This window comes from Canis lupus, chromosome 36, assembly GCF_011100685.1.
Source record: "Canis lupus familiaris isolate Mischka breed German Shepherd chromosome 36, alternate assembly UU_Cfam_GSD_1.0, whole genome shotgun sequence".
NCBI classification, from domain to species: Eukaryota; Metazoa; Chordata; class Mammalia; order Carnivora; family Canidae; genus Canis; species Canis lupus.
In genome coordinates, this window is record NC_049257.1 from 15,624,497 (window position 1) to 15,638,729 (window position 14,233).

The 14,233-nt window shown below is 35.8% G+C and overlaps 1 protein-coding gene across 4 annotated transcripts in view; it reads left to right on the plus strand.

Moving 5' to 3' along the window:
* ERICH2 (glutamate rich 2) overlaps window positions 1-14,233 on the plus strand; it is a 37,069-nt gene that overhangs the window by 14,483 nt on the left and 8,353 nt on the right. The gene's annotated exons all lie outside the window — the stretch shown is intronic.

The following is a 14,233-nucleotide window of genomic DNA, read 5'->3' on the forward strand; positions in this document are numbered from 1 at the left end:
CAATTTTGGTATCACAGCCTAATTAATATTATACAATTTCATGTATATTGTAAGAACTTTATAACAGTACATTTTAACTTCCCCTTTCTTATCCTTTGTTAATGCAAAGGATACATTTTACATTTTACTTCCACATATACTATAAACCCTATAATACATTGTTATTATTTTTATTTTTAATGGTCAATCTTTTTTTTTTTAAAGATTTTATTTATTTATTCATGAGAGAGAGAGAGACAGAGACAGAGACACAGGCAGAGGGAGAAGCAGGCTCCATGCAGGGAGCCTGACGTGGGACTTGATCCCAGGTCTCCAGGATCACACCCTGGGCTGAAGGCAGATGCTCAACTGCTGAGCCACCCGGGCTGCCCAATGGTCAATCTTTTAAAACGTTTTTTTAATTGGAAAATATCTTTTTTGGAACACATTTCTGGTGTTCTTCATAGCTTTGTGTAGATCTGAATTTCTACCTGATATGACTTTCCTTTTACTGAAAAACTTGCTATAGTATTTTTTTTTATAATGCAGTTCTGCCAGCAGTGAATACTCTTGGCTTGCATTTGTCTGAAAAAGTCTTAATTTTATCTTCATTTTTAAAGAATGTGTGAGCGAGAGATTTGTAGGTTGCCAGGTTTTTGTTTCTTTTTTTTTTCGGTACAGATGGTCCCTAACATAGTGGTTCAACTTGGAATTTTCAACTTTACAATTGTGTGAAAATGATTCACATTCAGTAGAAACTTTGAATTTTTATTTCTTCCTTGGCTAGTGATATGTGTTATGATTACTCTCTCCTGATGCCAGGCAGCTGCAACTTCCTGCCAGCCATGCCATCATGAGTATAAACAACTGATACACTTACAACCATTATGTTTTTCTCTTGTAGTACAGTATTCAATAAGTTATATGAGATATTCAATACTTTGTTATAAAATAGGTTTTGTTAGATGATTTTGCCCTACTGTAGGCTAATGTAAGTGTTCTGAGCATGCTTAAGTTAGGCTAGACTAAACTGTGATATTTGGTAGGTTAGATGTATTAAATGCATTTTCAACTTATTTTAACTTATGATGCATTTATTGGGATATAACCCCATCATAAGTTGAGGAAGATCTGTACTTTGAAAAGGTGCTTCATTGTTAAATAGTTTACATAGTTTCAGACAGATGTCTACTATTATTACTTTTGTCCATCTATATATATCTTCTTCTCAGACTTTAAAGTTTTTTTTTTAAGCAGCTGGGGTGGCTCAGCAGTTTAGCGCCGCCTTGGGTCCGGGGTGTGATCCTGGAGACCTGGGATCGAGGCCCATGTCGGGCTCCCCGCAGGGAGCCTGCTTCTCCCTCTGCCTGTGTCTCTGCATCTCTCTCTCTCTCTCTGTGTCTCTCATGAATAAATAAATAAAATCTTTAAAAAATAATAAAAATAAAATAAAGTTTTTTTTCTTTTGTATTGTTATTTTTTGGCAATTTGATGATGATATGCCTTGATGGCATATCATCTTGCTTCTTAGAACTATGAGTTTATAGTTTACACCAGATTTGGAAATTTTTGTTATTAAATCTTCAAATAATTTTTTTTTTTTACCTCTGCTCTCCCTCTCTTCTTCTGGGCTACAAGTTAACGTGTATGTTAGACCACCCAGTATTGTCCCAAAGGTTACTGATGTTCATTTTTTTGTTTTGTTTTCTCTATATATTTCATTTTAGAAATTTCTATTGCTCTGTCTTCAAGTTCATGATCTTTTCTTTGTAGTTATAATCTGCAGTTAATCCCATCCTCCCTTCCTCTCTCCCTTTTTCTCCATGTGTGTCTATAAAATTTCAGATATTTATCATCTCTACATGTTTTATGTAAATATTTTTATATTAAATTCTTTCATCATGTTCATATTTTACTTTTGAGCATATGACATAATAGCTATTTCAACATGCTTGTCAGCTATGCTATCATTTTTGTAATTCTGGGTTGATTTCTATTGATTAAGGTTTCTTTTTTTTCTTTTTTTTTGTTTTAAGATTTTATTTATTTTCTCATGAGAGAGAAAGAGAGTCAGAGACACAGGCAGAGGGAGAAACAGGCAGAGGGAGAAACAGGCTCCATGCAGGGAGCCCGACGTGGGACTCAATCCCTGGTCTCCAGGATCATGCCCTGGACTGAAGGTCACGCTAAACTGCTAAGCCACCTGGGCTACCCTTGATTAAGTTTTCCCCAGTGTATGGGTCATATTTTTATGCATCTTTGCATGCCTGGTACCAGCATTTTTTACTGAATCCTAGACATTATAAATTTTATGTTCTTTGATACAAGTTTTATCATTTTTCTTTAAATATTTTTGGACTTTGATCTGGAACATAGTTGAGTTTCTGGGAAGCAGGTTTCTCTTTTCAAGTATTGCTTTTTAAGCTTTGTTGGGAGGGTCCAGAGTCTACCTATATTGTAGGTAGACTACAAAGGCAATGCCCTAATGAGGACTCTTCTCAGTGCTCTGGGTATTAAGAGGACATTCCACTCTAGCTAGAGAAAACATGAGCTCTCTTCAGCCCAGTGTGAGATCCCTGTTCATTCCAGCAATTCTTTCTCTAGCCTCAGGTAGTTTCTGAATACACATACGCAGATGAATTCCAGGCAAAGACTCAGAAAGACACCTGCAGATTGCTGGAGCTCTCCTGAAAATATAACATTGGCCTCTCTGAACTTCAACCTGTTTTATTTCAACTCAGACCACTGGTCTCTGGATGCTCCCTGCCTATGCTGGTACCCAGAAACAGCCCACAGCTGTAAACTGAGGCAATCAAAGGATCCATCTGTTTCCCTTCTCTCAGATCATTCTCCTATGACATTTGATGTCAATTACTGAAAACTCTTGTTTCATATATTTTGTTCAATTTTCTGGTTGTTTCAGGAAGGAGAGTAAACCTGGTCTCTGTTAACTCCATCATGGCTAGAAGCCTCAATTAGATTTTTAGCATAAAGATAATACTAATGTGCTTGCCTTTTAATATAATTAACCCAAATGCTAGCCATGGAATTATATAAAGAAATCAGGGCAGCCCGGGTGGCTCAGCAGTTTAGTGCCGCCTTCAGCCCCAGGCATGATCCTGGAGACCCGGGATCCAGTCCCACATTGGGCTCCCTGCATGGAGCCTGCTTCTCCCTCTGCCTGTGCCTCTGCCTCTCTCTCTCTCTGTCTCTCACGAATAAATAAAATCTTTAAAAAAAATCAGATACATTTATTATATTTTCCTCCTCAAATAAAGCATATATAGAGAGTTTTGAAACTTAATATTATAAGGTGCTTCCAACAAGGAAGAAAAAAAAATTGATGCCAAATATTGGAAAGATTTTACTTAACTATATTTCTTTGATTGAACATCTAAATTATTCATGAATCATAGAGCATTCAAAGGCCCTATTTGCTGTAACCAAACTCTTTAGAGTTGCTCATTTTATTTCTATTTATTTTTTGACATTTAATTATAAAAGTAATCCATGACTTCATTTTCAGATAAATATTCAGACAATAGGAGATTGTTTATTTTCATATCTTAGGCTATACCTATGCATAAGCTCTTTTGTTTTCAGAATTCATCCCTTTTTAATTTTTTCAACTTTTAATTTTTTTTTAAGATTTATTTATTCAAGAGTGAGAGAGTACAGGGGTGGAGGTGGGGAGAAGGAGAGAGAGAGAGAAAGAGAATCTCAAGCAGACTCCCTGCTGAGCATGGAGCCCGATGAAGGGCTTTATGTCATGACCCATAAGATCATGACCTGAGGGGATCCCTGGGTGGTGCAGCGGTTTGGCGCCTGCCTTTGGCCCAGGGCGCGATCCTGGAGACCCGGGATCGAATCCCACATCGGGCTCCCGGTGCATGGAGCCTGCTTCTCCCTCTGCCTGTGTCTCTGCCTCTCTCTCTCTCTCTCTGTGACTATCATAAATAAATAAATTCAAAAAAAAAAAAAAAAAAAAAAAAAAAAAAAAAAAAAGATCATGACCTGAGCTGAAATCAAGAGACAGACACTTAATTGACTGAGCCACCCAGGCACCCCTCAACTTTTTATTTTGAAATTTTTCAAACCTATAGAAAACTTGAAAGATTAGACACAAACCAAGGAACAGACTCTTAACTATAGAGGACAAACTGATGGGTTACCAGAGGGGTCATGGGTGGAAGTATGAGTGAAAGGTAATGGGGATTAAAGAGTGTACTTGTGATGAGACTGGGTGATATATAGAATTTTCAAATCACTATATTATATACCTGAAACTAATATAACACTGTATGTTAATTGTACTGGAATTAAAACAACAACAAAATAAAGGTGGTTAACAACTAAAATCAAAACATGAATTATCATGAAATCCTTACTGGAAAAAAATCCAGCTATAAAAGCATTTTAAAAACAAATTGGTAAGTCTCAATTTAAATGTAATATTTTATTGTAGAATTATTGTTAACTTTCTTAGATGAGTTAAGGATATGATGTTACATTGAAGCATTAACTTATTCTTAGGAGACCTATGCTCTAATAGTTCAGTGTGAAGTTTTACAATGTCTGAAACTTATTTTGAAATGTTTCTGTGAAAATTATATATGTAGGTTATATCTATACATTATCTATCAAAAGAGAGATAAAGCAAATGTAGCACAATGTTAAGAAATATTGAATCTAGATAAAATGTGTATGTGTTCACTGTTAGTCAATTTTTTTATCATGATAAGTGTACTCTTTAATCCATAATATTCCATTGTATATATACCACATCTTTATCCATTTATCTATCAGTGAACTTGAGCTACATCCATAATTTGGCTATTATAAATAATGCTGCAATAAACATAGGGTGCACGTATCTTTCTGAATTAGTATTTTTGTATTTCAGGAGCAAATACCCAGGAGTGTAAATGCTGGATCATATGGCATTTCTATTTTTAACTTTTTGAGGAAACTCTATACTGTTTTCCACAGTGACAGCACCAGTTTGCGTTCCCACAAGCAGTGCAGAAGGATTCCTGTTTCTCTGTACACTTGCTGTTTCTTGTGTTTTTTATTTTATCATTCAGACAGGCATGAGGTGGTATCTCATTGTAGTTTTGATTTACAGTTTGCATCATCAAAGGATGATGAGTGATACTGAGCATCTTTTCATGTGTCTCTTGGTCATCTTAACATTTTTTTGAGAGAAATGTCTATTCATATCCTGCCCATTTTTAATAAGATTATTTGGTTTTGAGGTGTTGAGTTGTATAATTTCTTTATAGGTTTTGGATACTAACCCTTTATCAGATATGTCATTTGCTGATATCTTCTTCCATTTAGTAGGTTATCTTTTAGTTGTGTTGATTGCCTTCTTTGCTGCACAGAAGCTTTTTATTTTGATGTAGTCCCAGTAGTTTATTTTTGCTTTTGTTTTCCTGGCTTGAGGAGACATATCTAGAAAAATGTTGATATGGTTGATGTCAGAGACATTATTGCCTGTGTTCTCTTCTAGAATTTTTATGGCTTCAGGTCTTATATTTAGGTCTTTAGTCCATTTTGAGTTTATTTTTGTGTATGGTGTAAGAAAGTGGCCCGGTTTCATTCTTTTGCATGTATCTGACCAGTTTTCCCAACACTATTTGTTGAAGAGACTGTCTTTTTACCATTGGATATTCTTTTCTGCTTTGTTGAAGATTAATTGACCATATAATTGTAGGTTTAGTTCCTGATTTTCTTTTCTGTTCTGTTAATCTATAGGTCAGTTTTTGTGCTAGTACCATATCGTTTTGATTACTATAGCTTTGTAACATAAATTGAAGTTTGGAATTATGATACCTCCCGTTTTGCTTTTCTTTTTCAAAATTGCTTTGGCTATTCAGGGTCTTTTGTGGTTCCATACAAATTTTAGGATTGTTTTTTCTAGTTCTGTGGAAAATGTTGTTCATATGTTGATAGGGATTGCATTAAATATGTAGATTGCTTTCGGTAGTATAGGCATTTTAACAGTATTTGTTCTTCCAATCCATGAGCATGGAATGTCTTTCCACTTATTTGTGTTGTCTTCAAATTCTTTCATCAATGTTTTATAGTTTTCAGAATACAGGTCTTTCATCTCTTTGGTTAGGTTTATTCCTAGATATCTTATTATTTTTAGTGCAATTATTGATGGGATTATTTTCTTTATTTTTCTTTCTGCTGCCTCATTGTTACTGTATAGAAGTGCAACAGATTTCTGCACATTGGCTTTGTATTCTGGGACTTTACTAAATTCATTTGTCAGTTGGATTTTCTGTATATATAGTATTGTTGCCTCTGCAAGTAGTGAAAGTTTTACTTCTTCCTTACTGATTTAGGTGCCTTTTATTTCTTTTTGTTGTCTGACTTCTGTCTGGGACTTCCAGTACTGTGTTGAATAAAAGTGGTAGGAGTGGACATTTTGGACTTGTTCCTGTCCGTCCTTAAAGGAAAGCTCTCAGTTTTTCCTCATTGAGGATAATGTTTGTTGTGTGTTTTTCATATATGGCCTTTATTATGTTGAGGTATGTTCTCTCTAAACCTACTTTGTTTGGGGGCTTTTATTATGAATGGATATTATACTTTGTCAAATGCTTTTCCTGCTTGTATTGAAATGGTCATGTGATTTTTTTATACTTTCTCTTTTTGATGTGATGTATCATGTTGATTGATTTATACATACTGGACCATTCTTGCATCCTGGGAATAAATCCCACTTGATAGTGGTGAATGATTTTTTAATGTATTGTTGGATTTTGTTTGCTATTATTTTATTAAGGATTTTTACATCCAAAAAAATGTTTTTGCATCTATGTTCATCAGAGACATTGGCCTGTAGTTCTCTCTCTTTCAATCTCTCTCTCTCTCTCTCTCTTTGGTGATATTTTTATCTGGTTCTGGTATCAGAGTAATGCTGGCTTCATAGAATGAATTTGGAAGTTTTCCTTCCTCTTGTACTTTTTAGAATAGTTTGAGAAGAATGGGTGTTAACGCTTCTTTATATGTTTGATAGAATTAGCCTCTGAAGCCTCTCATCCTGGACTTTTTGTTTTGGGGGAGTATTTTGTTACTAATTCAGTTTCATTGCTGGAAATCCATCTGTTCAGATTTTCTACTTATTCCTGCTTCAGTTTTGGTTATCTGTTTACAGGAATTTATCCATTTCTTCTTGATTGATTTGTTGACATAAAATGTTTCATAACATTCTCTTACAATACTTTGTATTTCTCTGGTGTTGGTTGTTATTTCTCTTCTTTCATTTCTGATTTATTTGAGTCCTCTCTCTCTCTTTTTCTCTTTCTCTCTCTTTATTAGTCTGGCTGGAGGTTTATCAATTTTGTTAATCTTTTCAAAGAACCAACTCCTGGTTTCACTGATCTGTTCTGTTGTTTAGTATCTATATCATTTATGTGTGCCCTAATCTTTATTATTTCCTTCTTTCTGCTGGTTTTGGGTTTTGTTCTTTTTCTAGCTGCTTTAAGTGTAAGGTTAGGTTGTGTATTTGAGATTTTTCTTGCTTCTTGAGGACATAAGCCTGTATTGCTATAAACTTGCCTCTTAGAATTGCTTTTGCTGCATCCCAAAGGTTTTGGATTGTTGTGTTTTCATTCTTGTTTGTTTCCATGTACTTTTTGATTTCTTGGTTGACCCATTCATTATTTAGTAGCATGTTGTTTAACCTCCTTGTATTTGTGGATTTTCGAGATTTTTTCTTATGGTTGATTTCTAGTTACATAGTGTTGTGGTCAGAAAAGATGCATTAGGTATGACTTTGATCTTTTTGAATTTGTTGAAGCTTGTTTTGGGCATGATATGTGATCAATTCTGGAGAATGTTCCATGTGTACTTGAAAAGTATGTGTATTCTGCTGTTTTAGGATGGAATATTCTGAATATTATCTATTAAATCCATCTGGCCCAGTGTGTTCAAAGCCACTCTTTCCTTGTTGGTTTTCTGTCTAGATGATCTGTTCATTGATGTAAGTGGGGTGGTAAAGTCCTCTACTATTAATGTGTTACTATTGATTAGTTTATTTGTTACTAACTGTTTTATATATTTGGGTATTCCCATGTTAGGTATATAAACATTTATAATTGTTACATCTTCTTGTTGGATTGTCCCCTTTATTATTATGTAATGTCCTTTTTTGTCTCTTGTTATAGTCTTTGTTTTTTTTTTTTTTTAACGACTATTTATTTATTCATGAGAGACACTGAGAGAGAGGCAGAGAGAGAAGCAGGCTCCATGCAGGGAGCCTGACGTGGGACTCGATCCCGGGACTCCAGGATCATGCCCTGGGCCAAAGGCAGGCTCTAAACCACTGAGCCACCCAGGAATCCCTAGTCTTTGTTTTAAAGTCTAGTTTGTTGGCCATCAGGGAAATACAAATCAAAACCACAATGAGATACCACCTCACACCAGTGAGAATGGTGAAAATTAACAAGACAGGAAACCACAAATGCTGGAGAGGATGTGTAGAAAGGGGAACCCTCTTGCATTGTAGGTGGGAATGCGAACTGGTACAACCACTCTGCAAAACTGTGTGGAGGTTCCTCAAAGAATTAAAAATAGATCTTCCCTAGGACCCAGCAATTGCACTGCTGGAGATTTACCCCAAAGATACAGATGCAGTGAAACGCCAAAACACCTGCACCCCAATGTTTCTAGCAGCAATGTCCACAATAGCCAAATTGTGGAAGGAGCCTCGGTGTCCATCGAAAGATGAATGGATAAAGAAGCTGTGGTCTATGTATACAATGGAATATTACTCGGCCATTAGAAACGACAAATACCCACCATTTGCTTTGACATGGATGGAACTGGAGGGTATTATGCTGAGTGAAATAAGTCAATTGGAGAAGGACAACCTTTATATGGTCTCATTCATTTGGGGAATATACAAATTAATGAAGGGGAAAAAAGGGAAAGGAGAGAAAATGAGTGAAAATATCAGTGAGGATGACAAAACATGAGAGACATCTAACTCTGGGAAACGAACAAGGGGTAGTGGAAAGGGAGGTGGGCGGGGGGTTGGAGTGACTGGGTGATGGGCACTGAGGGGGGCACTTGACGGGATGAGCACTGGGTGTTATGCTATATGTTGGCAAATTGAACTCCAATAAAAAAAATTTTAAAGATTAACAAAATAATAATAAAAAATAAAGTCTAGTTTGTCCAATAAAGTATTGCTACCTTGGCTTTCTTTTGACATCCATTTGCTTGATAAATGTTTCTTCATCTCCTCACTTTCAATCTGCAGGTGTGCTTAGGTCTGAAATGAGTCTCTTGTAAGCAGCATATAGATGAGTTTTTTTTATTCACTTTGTCACTCTATATCTTTTTATTGGAGTGTCTAGTCCATTTATATTCATAGTAATTATCGTTAGATATGTTTTTTTTGCCATTTTGTTACTTATAGTTGTTTTTATGTTTTTTTTCCCTGATACTTCTCTTGCTCTCTTTGTTGGTTTTCTTTAGTGATACACTTGGGTTCCTTTTTCTTTATTCTTTGCATATCTATTAGTGATTCTTGATTTGTGGTAACCATTGGGTTTATTTTTTTAATTTTTTAAAAATTTTTTTAATTTTTTAAATTTTTTTTAAAATTTAAATTCAATTTGCCAACATATGGTATAACGCCCAGTGCTCATCCCATCGAGTGCCCTCCTTAGTGGCCGTCACCCAGTTACCCCCTCCCCCCATCCAACTCCCCTTCCACAACCCTTTGTTTATATATAATATCTTCTATGTATAGCAGTCTATATTAAGTTGATGATCACTTAAGTTTGAACCCATTAATTACTTCTCTCCTCATCATGCTTTAGGTATCTGGTGTCATATCTTATCTCCTTTCATTTTGTGAATCCCTTGAATGATTTTTTACAGAAGTACTTAGTTTTACTGTTTCTCTGTCTCCTTTTTTTTTTTTTTTTAGTATTTTTTTAAAATTTTTATTTATTTATGATAGTCACAGAGAGAGAGAGAGAGAGAGGCAGAGACACAGGCAGAGGGAGAAGCAGGCTTCATGCACCGGGAGCCCGACGTGGGACTCGATCCCAGGTCTCCAGGATCACGCCCTGGGCCAAAGGCAGGCGCTAAACCGCTGCGCCACCCAGGGATCCCTCTGTCTCCTACTTTTTATACTTTCACTATGGTCTGTCTTTTCCACTCAAAAAGTTTTAATATTTCTTGTAGGGCTGATTTAGTGTTCATGAAATCCTTTAGTTTTTGTTTGAGAAATTCTTTATCTGTCATTCTATTCTAAATGATAGCCTTACTGGATAAAGTATTTTTGGCTGCAAGTTTCAGCTGACAAATCTACTGCTAGCCTCATGGGGTTTCCCTTCTATGTAACTGTTTTTTCTCTTGCTGCTTAAAAAAATTTTTTTGTCATACTTTTTGCCATTTTGATTACTGTGTCTTGGTGTGGATCACCTTTGGTTGATTTTGTTGTGGGATCTCTGTGCCTCCTGGGTCTAGATATCTGTTTTCATCCCCATATTAAGGACGTTTTCAGCTGTTATTATTTTTTTTCAAATAAATTTTCTGTCTCCTTTTCTCTCTGTTCTTCTTCTGGGATCCCTATAATTTGAATGTTATTATACGTGATGGAGTCACTGATTTCCATGTCTATTCTCATTTTATATAATTCTTTTTTCTCTCATTTGTTCAGTCTGATTATTTTCCATTACTTTGACTTTTGGTTCATTAATTTGTTCCTCTGCTTAGTCCAGCCTGCTATTTATTCCATCAAGTATATTTTTAATTTCATTTATTGTGTTATTTCTGATCGTTTCTTTTTCCTGTGTTAAGGATCTCACTGATATCTTCTACTCTTTTCTCAAGTCCAGTGAATATCTTTATGATCATAACTTTAAATTCTCTATCAGACATATTACTTATATCTGTTTTGCTTAGGTCTCTTGGGGTGATTTTGTCCTGTTCTTTCATTTGTGACATATTCCTCTGTCTCCTCATTTTGCCTGACTCTCTGTGTCTGTTTTTTTGTGTTAAGAAAGTTAGCTACAGGGCAGCCCAGGTGGCTCAGTGGTTTACACCGCCTTTGGCCCAGGGCATGATCCTGGAGACCCAGGATCGAGTCCCATGTCGGGCTCCCTGCATGGAGCCTACTCCTCCCTCTGCCTGTGTCTCTGGCTCTCTCTCTCTCTCTCTCTCTCTCTCTCTGTGTGTGTGTGTGTGTGTCTCATGAATAAATAAAAAAACTTAAAAAAAAAAAAAAAGAAAGTTAGCTACAGTCTCTTGCTCTTGAAAGTACTGGGCAGGATGTGCACTTTTAACTAGGTGGCACTGGTCCTCCACAAGGGATGCATAGCCACCACAGATATAGAGCTCGTTGACTGCTTGGCAAAGCACATGTGGGCAGGAGGTGCTCTTTTAACAAGGTGCACATGTCCTCCATGAAAGGTCAGGAGAGGCAGTGTTGGCAAAGTTTGTGGGGGTTTTCTGGGGGAGCTGATGTGCAACACCAGAACCAAGTCAGGCCTGGCTGGAGGGGTGGGGTGCAGTGTAAACAAGCTAGATAGTGAATGCCAATGCTGTGCTGGTTCCCATGGGTGGGTTGTGTGTTTATGATGAGGGGCAAGGGAGGGAAATGGAGTCTTCCAGCGGATTTGTTCCTGGAGAAGTTCCTCAGCAAACTCTGAGCTCTGTAACTAACTCTTGCTCCCATAGGCTCCAGGCCCTTTCAAGCTGTTTCAAAGCTGTATCTCCACAGGCTGTTTGCTGTGCTGTCTCTTTAAATGGTTGGGCCTCAACTTCCTATTGCCCTTTGGGCTCTTCCAGAGCCAAGCCTGCTGATTTTTAAAGTTCTAGGCTTTAAGTCCCTATGGTTTAAGTCCCTTTAAGTCCCTAAGCACTCACAGAATTCACCTCCTCTGATTTTCAAAGTCAGATGTTATGGGGATTCTTCTTCCCCTTGGAAGCTCCCCCATGTGATAGTCTGTGTCTCATACCTCTTCATGCCCATGGCTCCCTCCCCCAGTGTTCAGTTCCATTGACTTTAAGTTCCCAAAGAATCCTCACCCTTTCTATCCTCTTCAATGTGGCCTCTTCTCTAGATACAGTTGTGGAGTTTGTTTGGCTTCTCTTTGGTTCATCATCTGTGTTGTTTGCAGGGATGAGTGTTATCTAATTGTATCTATCGGATGAAGTGAGCTTAGGGTCCTCCTACTCTGCCATCTTCCCGGAAGTCCTAACTCCTTATTTTGAATGTCACAAATAATTTAAAACCAGTTTTAAAAAACGTTTTCTCACTAAACTTTAGCTTGACTTTGAACTTTTAGGCAATTCTCATCAAAGTCTTTAGCCAAATTTCACTGTATTTTGAACTATTAAAAGGAAATCCTTTAACAGTATATTTGTGTTAACACAACAAAAAAATATAGGTCAATACAAAGGACACTTTGAAATTGATTCCATGTTCTTGTCATTTTCTGAGGCTAGTATTAATAGCATAATGCTTCATTAGAGTAGATCTTAGTTGATATTGAGAAATTCTTGTTAATTTTGTTAGATGTAATAACCATAGTGTCATTGGGTTTTTAAAGTGAAATGAGATGATATCTGTAAAAGGCTTTAAAATAATCTAGGCAGGCAAAATAATAATAATAAGTAATAAATAAAATAATTTAATTTTTGGAGGTGAGAATTGGGGACATGTACTTCTTTTACTATTTTTCTACTTCTGTGGATATTTAAATTTCCCATAAAGATATTAAAAACATAAATAGTAACTGTATATTATATTGATCACATTCTCTATGATCAATTAAACTACACATTGAAAATAAAAATGACTACAATAATAAAACTACTTTTAAAAAAAAGATTTTATTTACTTATTTGAGAGAGAGCACATAAGAAGGGAGAAGGTCAGAGGGAGAAGCAGACTCCCTGCTGAGCAGGGAGCCCCATGCAGGTCTCGATTCCAGGGCTCCAGGATCTTGACTTGAGCCAAAGGCAGATGCCCAGCCAACTGAGCCACCCAGGGACCCCACAAATTAAAACTACTTAAAACTAAAAGATATTCTTCTAGATGACACTTGAATTAAAAATCAAAATCAAAACTAAACTCACAAACTATTTAGAAAATAATAACTACAACATTAAATTTTAAAACTTGTGAAAAGAGCACAAAGTTTCAAATGCTTTGATGATGACGTGATGATTAAAGGAGGAATGACAACAAATGAACTAAATATTAATGACGGAGTTTAGAAAAAGAACAAAATAAATATAAGGTAAATAAGAAAAAGAATTACATAAAATTCAAAGTAAAAACCAAATTAATGTATCTATTTAAGAGCAGGATATTTGAAAAAAGAATGACATAGATAAACCACAAGATACCATAATTAAAATGGAAGGAAACTACAAATAGGAGTAGACAGATCTTAAAAAAAAAAAAAAAAAAAAAAAAAGGAGTAGACAGATCTTAACCTTAGACAAATATAGATTTTAAGAATATAAGAGAATTCTGGGACACCTGGGTGGCTGAGTGGTTGAGCATCTGCCTTTGGCTCGGGTTGTGATCCCGGAGTCCTGAGATTGAGTTTGGCATTGGGGTTCTCATAGGGAGCCTGCTTCTCCCTCTGCCTATGTCTCTGCTTCTCTCTGTCTCTCTCATGAATTAAAAAATAAAATCTTAAAAAAAAATGGTGCCTGGGTATGTATCACATGTCTGGAAATGTGTGGGAAGTATCTCTTCTAATACTCCATGCCCCTGTCTTTTGCCAAGTAAGCCTAGTATACCTGACTGTTTTCGGAATATATCTCACACAAGCAAGAACAATCATCTAAGTATAGGGTTATTTTTTAATGGAAGCAGTCTAAATAAGTTAGAATAGGGGATTAGTTTAGTAAATTGTAGCCTAAGTAAAAAAATTTAAGACTAGTTTTATGGGGAGAAAATTATCATGATATGTGGTTTATTTTTAAAAGGTTACTGAATAATCCTAGTTTTTGTACATATGTGTTCATTTATGGAAAAATACTAAAATGATATATATGAAGATGCTAAAAAAATCTCTGGATGGTAGAAATATAAATGCTTTTTAACTGAGGACAAAATGTGTTTATTTAGCTTTTAAATTTCCTACATACAAAAAATATGTATTACTATGTAACAATAAAAATATTAAAATAGTAAAACAGAAACTGGATGGTATAAGAGCTAGAAAATATTAAATATACATAATTGTAAATCTTTTTTTAATATTGT